The following is a 17,441-nucleotide window of genomic DNA, read 5'->3' as shown; positions in this document are numbered from 1 at the left end:
GCAATATAATGCCTTTGAAAAGCTATATGCCTTTAAAGCTCATGATGACTAAAGCAGCATTCATCTCCTGGCATCAGTTAACAAAATGTCTCACATATGGAAGCATCACTGCTAGGTGCTGCACACTGCCAAGTGCTGAAGAAGCTGATATATGACTAATTACTCTCGAAGCTGTTATTGCCACAAAAAGCCTGCTCAAGATCTAATATTGAATATTGCAACATAACAGCAGGTCTGCTCACTGCAAGCTGCAAATATCAACTAACAACTATTGACATCTTCACTCGCTGACGTCACTGAATTCGCTCCAGGGTTGAAACTGGTTATGATTTTTAATAGTGTAGACTGTGGATTGAGATGTCTCCTCTCTGGTTTGTCATGTTTCGTACGTACACTCTAGTAACGGTTATGTTTCATTTATTTTAAAAAATCAAGATCACTGAAACCAATCAAAATATTTAACCATGCAAGCGGCCTGGCTCCATGGATGGCAATGTCAGTCTGTCAGTCCACTGCTTTGTCCACACTAAAATGTTTCAACAGCTGTTGGATGGATTGCCATGAAATTTTGCACAGACATTCATAGTCCCCAGAGGTTGAATCATTCATTTAGCAGCACCGGAAAATTGACTTTTTTTGGCTCATAGTGAAATATCTCAACAACTAAATTTGCGACAGATATTCAAGGTTGTTCCCTGAATTTACCTGTAGGGCCACAAGCAGGTCAATTTTTCACTTATCCTATGAAATATCTTAACATGACATGGAACTCTCGTTTCATCCATAGGTTTGGCAAAGGGTGTGGCTCAAAATACTACAATACCCATGAGCCTCAGCCTGTTTTTCCCATGCCAAAATGCACCCTGGGAGTTATAATCAACTTATCAAAGAGACATATTTTCTAACAGGGTTGTTAATCTGTACTATTGAGTCAACCAGGAAAGTTTGATGCAAATCCAAGCTGTAGCAGTGCACCAACAGTGGGTCACATGACACTGTCTATTGGAAAAGTGAAAGGGAATTTTAATTCCAGAAGCAAGGGCGCCAATCAATCCAAATTGCAATTTATTTATAATGTTGTAGAATAAAAATTAGAGCTTAGAAAAAAATCTTTAAATAAAAAAGACGGACAAGGACACCCTTATATAAAATCCAATAGTTGTTCAGTTTACCAGTGTCACCACCTCTGTAGTCTGTAGCCACCAGACCGGAATCAATTAATTAGGTGACTTTAAGCAGTGCATATTACCCACTTAAGTCACAGTCTTCTGCTCAGCAGAGCATATTGTTTTAAAACATTTCTTCCAGTGATGATGCCTTTTTGACTTTAGTGAAAAGGCAATCAGTTTGGCCAATACCATTAAACGATTATAAAATGTTGGTAGTCCCTTGATCTCTTTTGAATTCTTGCTTTTAGAGGCAGTTTCCTTCACATGAGCTGTCTTTGTATGGTTTGTCTAGCGTACCCTGACTGAAGTCTTCAGACATTTACTTTCATCTTGTGCAGGAGTATGCCTCAAAGATGGGAAAAGGTGAAAGTGACTCGGGAGGGGGGGGTGTGTGTGAAAAAGAAGGCATGTTCAAAGCCAAAGCAAGAGTTTCTTCCTTTTTGCAGAGTGGCCTAAATTTCCCAGAAACAAGCAGGTTTTTCCATCTTATAATGCCGTTTTGATGGTTCCTGTTCTACTGTGTGAAGACAGGTAGACTCTCCTGAGCTCACACTCTCCATCAGTAGGCAGAGCAGCTCTTAAGAAAACTTCAGAGAAAAGTCTGTCTAAATATATTCACTTGTCATCACCCCAGTGTATAGTTATGTCTTCTTTGATAAATGGAAAAGTATACATCGGACTTTACCTCCTCCACGCAGCCTAGTCCAGCACCGACTTCTAACCCCCAGCTGGAGAGCTGCCAGTAATTGAAATTAATTAACTTGTCCAAAGTGTGGCAAAAACAATTACCCAAGCACCCCCTTGCTTGTCAACAAAGCTCGTTTCTCAAGAGAAGAATGGGTAGTGTGTAACAGTCCTTTGCAGTCGGCCACTACCGGAGACGTGCAGAGATGATGGATGTCTGTATTTCCAGTCGGTGCCTCCTTTCTAATGAGTTCCTCTGCCATATTGCAGGCTCATTATGAAAAAACAGGATCTGCATTGCTGAGAATAATAAGAAACGATAATATCCCGGTAATGACTATGATTATTATCAGTTTGTGCAACTTTTGCTTGCTGTTATCAGCTCTGCTGGTTATTGTCCTTTCTGTAATGGGCGGGTTATGAAAGAGTGTTATCAGTTCTGTAGTATACAAAGACAGGGCTGTGCTACATTTACCAAGAGCATACATATTTTAACATAGGTTAAACATTTCTTCCAGAGCTGTTCAGATTCTTCCATTTGTGTGTATCTGTTAGACTGACAAACTCTGAAAAGCCTCTCAAATTTTTGACATTTCTCGTTTCCGCTGCAGACCTGAGGAGCAAACATAAATCAAGGTTTCCAAAACTCTGGAGATAGAAAAGCAGCGTAGCGAGAAGACCAATCTTGATTTCCTGTGCACACCTGCTTAGAGTGCATCACGGTTCACGCAAATACAAACTCCCCCTGCGCCGGCCGCTCTGAGATCGTGTAGGTGTGTTTCGTGTCTGCGTGTGAGTATGAGAAGCACAAAGACCAAGGAACAAAGCGTGTCATACACATCAGAGAGTGTGTGCATGGTTGTGCGCATGTACACTCAACAATCGAGTGTTTGTGAATGTAGTATCGGTGTGTACGGTATCTGTGCCCTCAGTCGCCCTGTAACACAAGACGGTGCTGAAAGAAACACATTTCTTCTTCTTAGTTTGAAATTGGAGGATTTATTCCAGTTCCCTGAGACAGTTTGTCGCTGAACCATCTCTTTGGTCCCCTGTGGCCCCCGAGGAGTACTGTACACTTTATTTGTCTTCATACTCTGTAATGCTGCATTGATGTAAACGCCCATTAAGGATGTAGTTGAAAAGGTGAGAAAGTGGTTGTGACTGCAGGAAACTTTCCTGCCAATAAGATTATATTTTAAGATGGTAGTATTGCCACAGTGAAACAAGATCCACTTTAAAATACATTTTTATAATTAGCCATGCACACATTAGGTGTCATATGGTGGTTCATATGTACTCACTGGACAATTTCAAGCTTTTTAAAATGAAATATGAATCTTTAATTGAGTGATATTCCCCTTTTAATTTTGGGTCTGCCTTCAGAAGATTACAGTGCACAGGAGATGGTGCTAGTTTTCCCCACTGTAGCTGCTCTGGATTATATGCGCCTTGAGTACTTACATAAGTGGCTTTATTTTTCTATCCATTTAGCCATGGGTAGCGTTTTGCCTACTCTATCTTCACTTAAATTGCTTTTGGCTTCACAAAATTACTGACTGGGAATAAAATATCTTCTTAACACAGATGAAAATCAGCAGACTGCACTCTTTACTATGAATGGCGAACGCCATGCCCAGCAGTCACATACATAATTGTCCTCTACAGCCTCACCCTCTCCATTTTGACATTAATTAATCTGAAGCAATCTCCAAACTGCCCATGGGGCCAAGACCTCACGCCTCCAAACCTTCAATTCCCATGATTGAATTTCACAGAGTTCATTTCTCCAGCTCTTAACTTTGCCACTTCGCTAATGGTGATCGAAAAAAAAAAAAAAAATAAGACACTGAAAAAGAAGAAGTGTAGAAAAAAAAACTCTCACCATCAGCCATATTCTTTTTGCTATCCATCATGGACCATAGAGGGGAGGACAAAGACAAATACAGCAAGCCAGAATCTGGGCAGAGAGCGAGAAAGATGACCCCCCTGGACTCTGGTGCTGCGTTTCATTATCTCACTCAGTCCATTCATTCACTACCTTTGGATGGACTGAGCCCCCCAAAACACTCTATCACACCCCTACGTTTGAATTGCAGCGGATGGATGTGGACTGGACTGACCCAGAAGAAAAATATAAAGCCGGAGTAAACATCTATCGATGATCTTATAAGCGAGGACAGGGAGTATAACACTAACAGTGCTAACATGCTAATATTTAGCTGCAACTATAAGTTCACCATATCGGTTGAGCTTGTTAGCATGCTAACACATGACACTTGCATGGCTAAAAAAAAAAAAAAAAAAGTTGCAAGGGGTCAAAGTATCAATAAGTATCATCCCATAGCTTTAGCTGATGAATTAGCACTTAGAGATACTTCAACCTCTTTGCTGAGTGTGTCACCTCCAGAAGTGCTGTCCCCCGTGTTGCAGACATACTTCCTCTGACACTGTGACAGTTACAGCATCATTGTCCAATCCTTCTTCTCGTGGAGCGTGGCAGTGAAAGTAGTCGTTGTGGAGTCCTGGCACTACAAGGCCCTGGATGCTGCTGCTGCAGGGGCGCAGTAAGGCTGAGTAAGCCTGAGAAATCGCATGGCTTTGGCCCTGCTGCAGCGTGGGATGGCTCATTGAGTCTGCAGGTATGGATCAGAGTGAGGAATGACTGCAGTCTTTCACAGCTGGCCAGCTCTTCTCTCTCTCTCTCCCTCTCTCTCTCTCTCTCTCTCTCTGTCACCCTTTCATATTCTTCCTCCCTCTGCCCCTGTCTGTCCCTGTTTTTATTCCCCAGCTTCTTTTCTCCTGGTAAAAGACCAAACCGCCCTCCTCTGCTCTCACTCACCTGCACTCTCACCTCCCTGAGTCAACCGAACTCCTGCAACAATCGCGCATGTGTGCAAGCATCTGAGTGCGCCCGTATCTCAACCTCCACATGTGAAAATGTTGCATTCATGTGTCAGTGAGCGTGTGCGTGTGTGCGTGCGAGTTGCATGTCCCAGTGGTTGACTGGCTGGCTGTGTTTGCAAGGTGTGAGCTGACCTGGGGCTTGAAACGGCAGAGAAACTGCATGGCAGATGGCGTGTTTGAAAGAGAGATTTGGGCGCTCGGCTACGGTCAACTGAGGTCTGGCGCCAAAGCAAGGGCTTGGCCTGCTGTTAGTATCTCTCTTCCCCCCCCCACCCCCCACCCCCATCACTGTACACGCAGACACACACACACAACATGGCCACAAACCATTACACATGCACATGTTAGCAAGAAGTAAACACAGCAATGAATGAACAAAGACATGCCGGGGAACTTTCTCAAATTCGTATTTTGTCCTGTCTCGTAACGGCTTTCTTCCGTGGATAAAAGATAGATAAAAGTTGGCCTTCAGTCTCTTTCATCGTGACATTACTTTGAAAATATTATTTGGTCACCGCACTTAGTAGGCTAAAAAAATATATAAAACTCGATTTCTTCAAAAACAAGAGAGATGAAACAATACAAATACTCAGTGCCACACATCCACACACACACACACACACACACACCCTCGAATACACCCTGCTGAGATCATATACAACCAGGTGAGATATACGGGGCTCCTTTTCTGAAACTGAAATTTTTGTGGTTGCCTGGCAACTTGAGTTGGTTTGGCTGACATCAAAACAGGAATGCTGAGCAACAAAGGTTGCCACACACACACACACACACACACATGTACACACACACAAGCCAGAGGAGACATTAATGCTGGTGTAGGGTTTTGATTCACTCTGTGTCAGGCCATCATCCCTCCCCCGACTCTGATGGCTCATTCAAAGACACAGCATTGTTTTTAACTGATGAAACTCGGGGTGTGGCTCAAACAGCTGGAGCCTCACTCTTACATTTAGCCGCAGCTCTGGGGGTTTACGCTTTTGAGCCTTGAGCGAGTGAAACATCTATTGCAACCTCAAGAGAGTCTAAAATTTCCTGAAGCAAGGAGGAAAAAGTTCTTCAGCGCTTTTAGTGGAAGAATCTAGATGTGATCGGTGATTTTCTAACAACAATTTGACTGAGTTTTGTATCACAACTTTGTTTATTGTTCCTTTTAGTCTCTTCATTATACTTGTCGAGCACTGTCACTGCCTCTGGCGTGCCATACCTTCATGCAATCTGTTCTGATATTTTTAAGAAAGCAGATCCGCTCCCCGTGCGCAGCAAGAGAAAGAAAAAGGTTACCCACGCATTTCCCAGAGTTGCACAAAGTCCACTTGAAATGTAAATCTCAGCTTTACTTCTCCCCACCGTGGGCAGCCACATTTTTATGAAAATTACCTGATTTGAATTTAGATGTGGATACACAGGAGCCGAGGCATTCACTGAGGCACGTTCCTGTTTAACGAAGAGGCGTATTAGCAGGCTTGTTGACTCCTCTACGTGTCTGTCAAAAAGACAGACACACACTTTGTGTCATAGCCCTAAAGCTGTGCACGACACTGTTTGGGCTTTTGGAGCTTCATAGAAGCTGTGTTCATTCACCAGGGGATAAATGGGTAATTGAACTGCGGATGTCACTATTAAAATACACAAAGACAGAGAAACACAGTGCTGTCACTCTCTATTCTGCTCACACATCCACACACACATGTACACACACACACACACAGAGAGAGAGAGAGAGAGAGTGGTGTCTCCATGACTTTACATGACATTACATTCATTTCCTGGAGACTTATTTTAACCATAACTACTACTTACCCTTAAAACATGTATTCCAATGTACTGAACTTGCTTTTTGTCCCCATAAGGAAGACAAGTCCTCATCATGTGTCTGCAATTTTAGGTCCCCAGAACATGAGTAATACCTGCACACACACACACACATATACACACACAAATACATATCATATCATAGTTTGTATTTTCTCAATTAGAAAACACTTTTGGCTGTTGTGTTGCAGTTACAAAACACTTCATCTGCAATTTTGGGCAGCTGGTTACAGATATGCATGACAGGGTTCAAGCCCCACTTTCAGTATCCTCTCTGCTAAAGTGTCCTGGAAACTGAATCCTTACCAGCTCTGTCACATCTCTGTCTGAGATTTGCAGGTGAAAAGAGGTAAAAAAAAAAAAAAAAAGAAAAAAAAAAAGATGTAATATATGCTGCTGGAATCATTACAGCACCATATTGCACTGAGGTAAACATGTCAGCTGAAACTGCCCAAATCTCTGTAATCCCACTTGTAGCTGTGGGCTTTAAAGTCCTCTCTCCTCCACCTGCAGCACAGCTGTGCGCCGCTGCCACGTCTTTCCTCGCTGTAAGAGTGGACGCGCGAAGTGGGGGCGCACTCCTCAGCCATCAAAAGCCTTCTCGTGAGATGCGCAGCTGTGTCTGAGAAGCAAGCGCTGGACACATCACCCACCTCCCTTCCTCTTGGCTTTTTCTTTTTTTTTTCTTGGTTGCTGTGCACAAGCCCTGACTGTTTAGTTAAAGGAAAGTTTTGTATGTGTGTGCGTGTGTGTGTGTGTGTGTGTGTGCGCGTGTGTGTGTCTCCCCCCCCCCCTTTTCACCCGGTGCCGTTGCTTTTTCGCACCCGCGTCCTCCTCCACAGAGCGGAGGCATATTGTCTGTGGCGCAGCGCGACAGTGCGGTGTCCGATTACAAACCGTGCGCCGAGGAGCCACCGGCACAGAGCGCTCCTCTGTGGGGCAGAAATAGCACACAGAGCTCCGGAGGGACGAGAGAGAGCGCAGAGGAATCTCTACAGAGAGAGAAGGAGTTTACCGAGGTGTTTTTTCTTTCTTTTTTTCTGTGAAGGAGACAAAGCTGAACTGAGGATATTTCATCTTCAGCTCATCTTTATTTTGTGATTCCTCTTACCACTCTTCTCACCGGGACAAGACACGCTGCTTCGCTCCCTACTAGATGAACGGGAGCTGGGCACCTCACTTGGTAAGACGAAACGTATTCTATTACGGATTGTGCACCGGCTTTTATTCTAAAGATATGTTTCAGGCTTGTGCAGCCGTTCCGTTTCCAAACGCAAGGCAAGCCTATTTGTTTTCAGGAGAAAAATAAATACCTTGCGTGACTTCTCTTGCTTGTCATTAACAGTATTTTGCAGCCACATCACCTGCTTTGAAGAGGTTAAAAACCACCTTGCTGAATGGGGAAACATGGCAGCATTTTTACAGAAACCATGCACTCCATCCACAAATCCCCCCCCCCCCCCCAAAAAAAAAAAAAAAAAAAATCAGACGACGTAAATAATCAGTTTCAGAAGTTTTGCATTTTGCTCTGCGGCGCCTGGCCGCTTGGTGGTGCTGGCATAGTGCAGCCTTCACCAGGTCCATGTCCGTAAGCTTTCATCAAATCTTTATATCCAATAAATTCACAGCACTGTTTGGCTTTTCTCTCCTCTTTCAATATATTATGACAATTGATTAGGGTTTGCTACCATAGCCAACAGCCTCAGGAAATCAAGCCTAATGCATTCACCGCAGAAAGTGCACATGTACACTTTGAGAGAAGCATGAAGAATATTACAGGGTCTGATTTTTTATTCTTTTTTTTTTTTTTAAAGAAAATAGTCCAGAAGATATCAGTGCACCAATCCTGAAAATCATCAGCCTTGATAGCCCAAATTCAAATTGAGAAATTTTCACACTCAGATGTTTTCTGGTTCCTTGTGACACCCCCCTCCCCTTTTTTTTTTTCTTTTTTTTTTATCATTTCTTTCTCAAAGCTGTATTATGTGGCTTTCAAGGTGTTTCTCGCTGTCAAACCGCGCATTTTGTTTCAAAGATTCTCATTCCATTTTCTTGGGTGAAATTCTGTCAGTTTTGAATACACAACAGAGTAAATGCCCTTTATGAGACACATGGATTGTGCACAGTACAATGCTAGAATTTTACATTTAATAGCGGTAACTAGATGTAGCAAGCTTCTTTTATGCTATTGAGGTTCTCAGACCTTCCATCCATACACACCTCCCATTTCAGTCTTCCCACACAGTGGCCTTGGAAGTTTTTATGTATTGTTATTTGCACAAAAGCTCCACTCGAACTTTTCTTACACCTCGGGCAAGTTTTAAATGAAACAAATTTAAATTACACATATTGTCGCGTTTCTCTTTCACAAAAGTCCTGACTTACTATCCAATCTATTTGTCAATGAGCAGCAGGTTGAATAAGATTGGTACAAGCAACATATAGAGTGGTGAAAGTTCTACTTTTGCTGTATAGGTGAAAATAGGAGATAATATATGTGAGTCAGGTGCTCACAGTTCTTGTCTCTGGCTCTCACCGTCCCTGCAGAAGGTTTGGATGAATGCTAATCCCTGACCCTGCTCATGTTGATTAGTGCACGATGAACCGAACATAACTGTTAACTAAGTCACTTATTCGGTGTTGGCGTTTTTCAAGCCCGGGGCAAACACGCATACTCTTTTCCGCTCCATTGGTATTCACACAGTTGTTGTTTTGGTCGTGCAATCTTTTGGGACTTAAGAGCTGTTGTTGTCATAAACACAGTCAACTTTCTCTTTGATTGTATGGCCCCGGACCCGTGAGGACGCTGTGACTCGTCCGTCCTTCGCATGTAAAAAAAAAAAAAAAAAAAAAAAAAAAATCCAGATGGTAGAATCACTTTAGATTCACAGTGTCCGGGCCTTTATTAGACCTCGGATGCTAAAAATCCCCCAGGGGGAAAAGAGATGAAAAAGAAATACTAAATGAGAGCGAGAGGGATGGTGTGAAAGTGCTGAATCAAGAAGAAATCATGTGACATGATGCCTTTTGGCAAACATTGCCAATTTATATTGCAGCTGAAGCTCCAGAGAAACACTCCATGGAGGAAAAAAACACAAAAAAAAAAACCACATTAGAGGTGCAGTGGCTGGCTGGTTAATTGATTACTTGATCAACAGGAAATGAATCTGCAAATAGTTTGTTTATTAATGGAGTCATTTTTTTAGGCTAAAAACTCCCAACAGCTGGTTACAGCTTCTCCAGTGTGAGGATTCATATCATATCATATCATATCATATCATATCATATCATATCATGTCATATCATATCATGTCATATCATATATCATGTCATATCATATCATGTCATATCATATCATATCATGTCATATCATATATCATGTCATATCATATGTCATGTCATATCATATCATATATCATGTCATATCATATCATATCATATATCACAAATGGAATATAATTGGGTTTTGGACACCTTGCACTCTGGATAAATGAGATGGACATTCGGCACTATTTTATGACATTTTATCAACTAAACTATTAATCGATTCCTTGATCAGCAGCATATAATTGATAATTGATAAAATGTTCATCATTTTTTTAAGCAAGAATACCAGGTTTCATTTACTGGTTCTAGTTTCTCAGATGTTTCTTGAGTAGTAAATTTACTACCTTTGGGTTTTGGGCTGTTGGTTGGATAAAACAAGAATACTGAATACACCAGCTTGGGCTTTGGGAGACTGTGATGTGTGTTTTTCACTATTTTCTGACACTTTGTAGATGCCAAGAATAATGCTTTAATTGGGAAAATAACCATCAGTTTAACTAATAATGGAAATAATTGTCAGTTGCCTTCCTAAAGAACATGAACACTTGCGCTCCTGCTGCGTGGAGTCATTACACACATGAGCAGGAGATCCAGATGAGCCCATGTTACAGAAACCAGCAACACATTCCAGCGCTGAGTGAAGGAGAGCAGCGTGTGATTAGCGTGATTGATATTTGCGCTGTGTTGGGAATTTGCCCGAGCGCTGACACAGAACAGCAGCGCAAACACAGCAATTAGTCCCAACCAGGAGAATTCCATGATGAAAATGACCTGAGCGGCCTCAGCGGGCCGTGTGGTCGCTATAGAAACCGATTGAATGACAAGCCCATTGTCGCCGACCTTTGTGATTCGGCATCTCCTCGGGGGTCGAGGCCTGTTGGGAGCGAAAGTGAAAGGCATTATCATGCATGTGTAAACTAAACAGCTATTACCCTCTGGCCCCTCGCTGCTCTTCAAGGCCCTTTGGTTACTTATTTATCTGACACCAGCAAGATGGGGCCTCAGGATAGTTTGTCTCTGCACACACAGCCTCACAAAAGATCTGGCTTTATTGGCTGTGAATTGCTTGGAAGCCCTGATTTTACAAATTCTCCTCAGTGGATGATTTATTGCTCTTATGCAAGTAAACTCGGAGTCTCGAACAATAGCTGAAGTGGTTTGCTGTACTTGCCTGCTGTGCTTTGTCCTCTCACTACCACAGGCTATTTATACATCACAACCACTTTGCCATTATCTCCCTCGCTTGTTCCTCGTGCCACTTCTGATTTGAAGACGGTAGTAGCTTCAGTGAAACATCCCACATGTTCGAAGGCGCTGATTCAAAATATTTGGGTTTGTTTTTATTGCTCTTTTTCTCAGTTTTGTAGTTACGTATTCAGATACATTTCTGACCTATTCCTACACAACAAACAATGTTGCCAGGGGGAAAGTAAATAGCTCTTTCTTTTCTCCTCAACAATTCTCGCTTCGGGTGAGATGGTGCGATGTTGCTATGGCTACTTCAAGGTTTCCCGCAGGGGGATTCAAGTGCCCGTCATTCACAAAGTAAAAGAAAATGTGGGCAAAATAAAAGTTTATCATCCATGCCACTTCTCTTCTTTAAAGGCCAAAGTGTCACGATGGTTGCCATAGAGATCGTGAGGAAACTATCAAATGGGATACACAATGCAAGCCCATCATCGCATCTGTTGTGTATCCTCACAAAAGTCTGCATGACGGCTGCGGCGCTGCCATGCAGATAAAGTGGAGTTACATCTCTTGCCGTCAAGGTCAGCTGTGAAGTATGAAACATGGATGGTGCCATTACTTCTTAACACATTGTGACTTTATGTTCTGTAAAGAATATTACACTGTAATAAGTGGAGTAAAGTCAGTTAAAGTGCACTTAAAAAATGAAACCTGATTAGTGAGAGAGGTGGTGGGAAAAGAAGTGGTAATAAGTGCTTGTGTAGAAACACACACACACACACACACACATACATCAGTTGTCTTGTGGGACGCATCCGTGTAAAACAGGCAGGGGAACCTGTGGTAATTTCACACTGCATGCTAAACAGCACAGGGGCAGGTGTGGGAAATAACTTGAGTTCACAGTGTGCGGCGGGGGAAGTGCAGGCAAGCGATATGTGATCCTGGATGCACTTTTATTTCTGCCGCGTAGATCCAAGAATGAATGTCTGCGGTTTTGGAGTAAAACATCCAGTGTCATGTCCGCACGTCAGCGGGAATTAGCGCGGCTAAAGCAGCCCTCGCTCGCCTGCACCGTTACACTACATTAGCTCTGTCCCTCTCCCCACTACAACCTCAAACCCCACTCAAATAGCAGAGGAATCTGTCTTTTAACCACGACGCCAGCACAGGAAGAAGAGAGAGACTCTATTTGGGTCACGATTAAATAATCCCCAAAGCCTCTTTTTCACTGGGGATCAAGCCAAGAGGATGTTTGAAAGGTTAAACAGAGATGGATCCAAACTTCTGTGACAACAGGAGAAGCGATTATTGTAAACTTATTTAAGTTTGGAGTTTGTTGTACTTTTCTTCTGCACTTGTATTGGTTATGAGGCTGCACGGTCCGAGCGAGCGACTGAGGAGGAGGAGGAGGAGAAGAGAGCAGCACAGAGTGTGTGTCGAGGTGTAATGAGTCAGGGGAGAAGAGGTGAAAAGAGGATTTTAAAATGAGAGATCGAGGAAGAATGAGCGAAGAGGCTTTGCTGGTCTTTGTTTATCGACTGATTGAGTGCCACGCGGCCATTTGAAGGGTGAAATGAGTCATGAGTTGTCACCAAACACACACAGAGACATACACACTTTTTTTTTTTTTTTTCCGTCTCTGGGCTGTCACCCAGCTGTATTTCTCGGGAAGATGAATGGCTGTGAAGCATGAATGAGAGGATCATTTGATAGCGGCGCTCAGCTCGTATATTTCTCTTTTATAGGAGCTTCTTCTCTCAGGCTGCAGCTCGTACCTCTGAGGTGAGAGCAAAAAACTGGACTGCCTCCTGTGAGACTTTTACACTCTCTTCGCTATGTATAGTCACAGCGAAATTAGCAGCCTGCAACTATTATTAAGGCAGGTGCACGGGCGTGCGCTTTGTGTGTGTTTATTTGTGTGTGATGTTGTGTTTGCCATATGTTTTTCATATCAGCAGGAATCAAGAGATGTAGCTAAAAGTCTTTCGTGGGTTGGGGTTTTTTTTTTTTCTTTTTTCCTCACTCCTCATGGGACGTGCATCACCGTGTCTTATCTTTATAGAGCATATCATTATACGATAAGACGCTCTTTTGATGTGATGTGTTTGGAACTATCTGAGCTTCATCTATCGCAGCACGGCAAACAACCAGAGAAGCTCTAATTTGATCAGTGAGAGGATATAAATACAGAAAATCCTTTAATCTTCAGCAAATGAAAACATTTAGCTCCACTTTGAAATCATTATGAAGGGGTAATCAGTGCAAAATCCTCGAGAAAAAAAAAAAAAAAAAAAAAAAATTCAAGTTGCAAGAGGATGCTTCCCTCAGCAGATGAATGAGAAAACGGAATTACAGAGCGTGCTATATTCTTTTTATCCGACCTTATATGAAAGTTTGCGATACCATCTAAAAGATAAAGGGGCCCACTACTTGTAGTTCAGCCATGCAGGAAAAATGGGAACGGAAGAGAGATACAGAGGGAGATTAGAGGAGAGATATAAAGAGAGAGAAAGAAAGATTGGACAGCGCAGATAGAGGTGAAAAGATAAGAACTTAAGTTTCCGAGACAAAGAGGGGAGGTGCCTGCTTTTTGGAAGCAAAAGAAAAGGTTAAAGAAAGAAGATGAAAAAAACAGAGAAGAGGAAGAATAAAGAGATACAAGGGGTGATATGAGAAGGGACGAGCAGGCTGAGCAGGTTTGAGAGAAATTGTTAAATACACAGGGACGGCGGTCCGGTCGGTCTCCGGATGCATCTGTCAGTGATTGAGGGCCTTAGAAAAGGGAAGGACAGAGAGACGGGCGGGGCGGGACAAGACAAGACGGAGAGAAAGCAGGCACAGGGAGCGAAAGAAGGAAAGATGAAGGAAGGAAAGGAGGGACAGAGGGAGTAGGGAGATTTGAGAAAAAAAAACCAGATGAAGGAAGAGGGAGGGAAGCAAAGGCAACGAAGAGGACATGTGGACTGAAATATCTCCACACAGTGTCCTCCATCTGTAAAACTCAGATGTTGTTGCTACTCAACTCCAAAAATGTAGACATGCTGGCCTGAATTGCTTCAATCATTACCTTTCACTCAAAACAATTATGGGTTATGAGCAGCGGTGAGTGATTTGAGGACTTGTTGCCCCGGGTCTCGCCTCTCAGGCTACATACACTTCTGGTACTTTAGTGCAATTTCGAAGTACTTGGACCTCACTGAAGTTTTTTTTTTTTTTTTTTCATAATTCTACTGCACCACATTTCAGACAGAATTTTATTTCACTACATTTATTTTACAGCTGTAATCATTAGTTCCGTATTAGATTAAGATTTTACATTAAAATATATATATATATATATATATATAAATAAAATGTATTATTAATGATTACACCAGTAGTTCCCAACTTTCAAAAAAAATCGGTGTCTAGTTGCGGCTCCTTTGCACATTGCACACATGTCTATGTTTCAACAAAGAGACATTCCCCTCAAGACTCACATGCTTTCAATTAAATTGTTTGAACTGTTAAAGACAAAAAGAGTTTAAATTATCCAGTACTGAAAAATGAAATTTATATCCAGTTTTTTTCCACTTTCCTCTCTGATAAGACTGTTACTTGAAGTGATGTAGCCTATTGCTACTTTTACTTAAGTAAAGGATCTGAGTACTCCTTCCACCACTGTATATCACTGTATAGTGTTATCTTACTGCTAGAGGTTGTTGTGGCTGAATGCAGGCTGACAGGAAGCCTGCAGACACTAGTCAGGGCTGTAAAAAAAAAAAAAAGAAACTCTTCTGCATGTTTTTCGAAAAGAAAACTTTAAATTTAAATTGAATAGAACTGAACATCAGTCAAAAAGAACAAAAGGTGGGCGTACAACATCATGATTTAAAGTATTGACAGAGCATGCTGCCCATGAAAGAACAGCAAAGTAAAAAGCGAGAAATCAAGTTCGAAAACACACACACACACACACACACACCTACTACATTGTCTTCCAAAACTTTTCCTGCAAACACATACCGGCTACACACACACACACACACACACACACACACACACACACACACACACCAGACATGAATCTCTCCTGAGTCATGTCCTTTTTCGTGGTCTTGTGTGGAGCATGAACGGGAATGTGTAGTCTACCCCAGTCGTCAGTACAATGCCGCCTCAGTTCTGGAGGTGAAACCGCACAGAGGATGTGTGGTCTAATCTAAACCACCAGCAGTGAATAACAAACCACTTTATTATTCCTTCTGATGAGCATTTCATTTTTCCTTGAATAAACCATCAGGAAGAATGAGCCCTCAGTTAGAAACTTGGCTGCCTGGCTGTCTGCCAGCAGTGAACACCTTGTTTTGGTGACTGCACATTTACAGTTGACTTGAAGAAGTGGTCATGTGGAGTTAAGTAACACAGTACAAGAGTGGGAGTTTGGTTTCAAGGAATATTTTGTTATGGAACATTAAGTCCATTGAAAGTCTAGCCAGGTACTGGACTTCAGTGATAGCGGTATCAGTTGCTGTTAAAGACAATGGAGTAATGGAGTGTCTCTTTTCCACAGACAGTGTTGCTTGGCTAATGCAGTCGTCTGATTATGCCGTTCATGAAACAAGAGAATGTTTCTATTCTCCTGCTGCGGCTCTATTGTGCTGCTGAACTCCTCCGGGAAGTGAGTTACGTTCAAGAGTTGTGCTGACTCGCTGCCTGTACTTCTTCCCCTGCGCTGCCCTGTCGGGACCGAAGTGGATTGTTTAAAGATTCTCCGAGATGAGATGTGTTTTTTCCTCCCTCTTTGCTCTTGCATAGAAAAGAGAAGACTCGAACAACAAATAAACACCAAAGCACCTAAAAAAACAAAACACACACACACACACACACACGTCCCGGTGTACACGTACATTTTAATGTGGCATGCCGTGTGCTGTTGTGTTGTCCCAAAAGAAGAGATGAGTGTTAAACCCTGCAGAATCATACAGTGTAGACCGAGCCTCGACAGAGACTGGGAGAAAGAAAGAGGTGCCCAGATAGAAGGAAGATGAAATCGACCAATAAATCCCCAAGAATAAACAAACCAGAGCGAGTCGAGGCAACAGCGAAAACATACCTGTGTACAAGAAGAATATTAAAGAGTTCTGCTCTTTATTTTTCTCATGTTCTTAGTTGTGTGTTTCAGGCCCCCGGAGGTCAACGGAGTGATGGAGTAGCTGAAAGAAAGGCCTCCGGTTTCACTTTTCTCAGAGGCGAGTCTGCTCCTGTCGGCCGACCTCAGCTTGACCAGACATGACCCCGACGCCCGACCCCCGACCTCCCTGCCGCCCTTATAAATAGATACACATATAGCTGTGGGAGAAAGGTGCACAGATTCACGAAAAACTCACTGCACTCTTTCGCTGTTCGTCGTGTCAGCAGGGGACCGAGAAAAGTAATTATCGTTTTCTTTAATGAGGATAAGCCGAGATCATCTCAGTCAAATCATTGCAAATGGAGGATAGAATGGATTTTGTTGCAGGAAGCCTTTGCAGTTGTTTTTGACTTAAGCTGTTGCGGAACTCTTAAGACAGCCACAGTGAGGGAGGGAACTCCCACGCAGAGGATACATTTCCTCTGGACCTGCCATAGCACAACACTTTGTTGCAGTGCTCTTGTTGTCATTAAAAATAGACCTCTGCCCTGCTGAAGCTAGGCCCCCTTGGCATCCTGATCTATTTTGTGCTCCACGCTGTTCCCCAAAGGCTCTCTGTGTAGAAAAGTACTCCCTTCTCTGCAACAGTTAAGGGCGAAAGGGGACTCTTTTCCTGCAGGGTCGACGTCTTGTTATTGACTTTAAAAAAGCACACAGAAAGGAGTTGTATCTCACAGTACGAAGAGGAAACTGTTGCTGGAGACCGTCAAGCAGCTGATACTCAGGAGGTAACTGTGCGAGTAAAGATTGTAGAGTTTTTTTTTTTTGTATTACACAACAATGAAATATGGACATCTACTCACCATTCAGAATTGTTTTTAAGGAAAGTGGGGATGTGTTTCCTTTCCCTCCCTCTCACTCGGCATTGAAAACCATAATATTAATACAGTACTTTATTCATCCCCAGTGGGAAATAAGCATTTCCGCTCGCCCTCCTCCTGATATGGAAGGTCATAGTGCGGGGGGGGTATTACACAACAATGAAATATGGACATCTACTCACCATTCAGAATTGTTTTTAAGGAAAGTGGGGATGTGTTTCCTTTCCCTCCCTCTCACTCGGCATTGAAAACCATAATATTAATACAGTACTTTATTCATCCCCAGTGGGAAATAAGCATTTCCGCTCGCCCTCCTCCTGATATGGAAGGTCATAGTGCGGG

General features: G+C 42.7%; 1 protein-coding gene across 1 annotated transcript in view; it reads left to right on the top strand.

The window, feature by feature from the left end:
• The first annotated feature begins 7,444 nt into the window (after positions 1-7,444).
• The window catches only part of LOC111221027 (semaphorin-5A-like), a 149,179-nt gene continuing 139,182 nt past the window's right edge, over positions 7,445-17,441 (top strand). The window contains exon 1 of the mRNA XM_022744349.1: positions 7,445-7,773. The gene's annotated coding sequence lies outside the window, so the exon portion shown is untranslated. The remainder of the gene's footprint in view (positions 7,774-17,441) is intronic.

The sequence above is a fragment of the Seriola dumerili genome, unplaced genomic scaffold (assembly GCF_002260705.1).
Source record: "Seriola dumerili isolate Sdu_G_001 unplaced genomic scaffold, Sdu_1.0 BDQW01000079.1, whole genome shotgun sequence".
NCBI lineage: Eukaryota > Metazoa > Chordata > Actinopteri > Carangiformes > Carangidae > Seriola > Seriola dumerili.
This window is presented reverse-complemented; position numbering and strand designations above follow the sequence as displayed.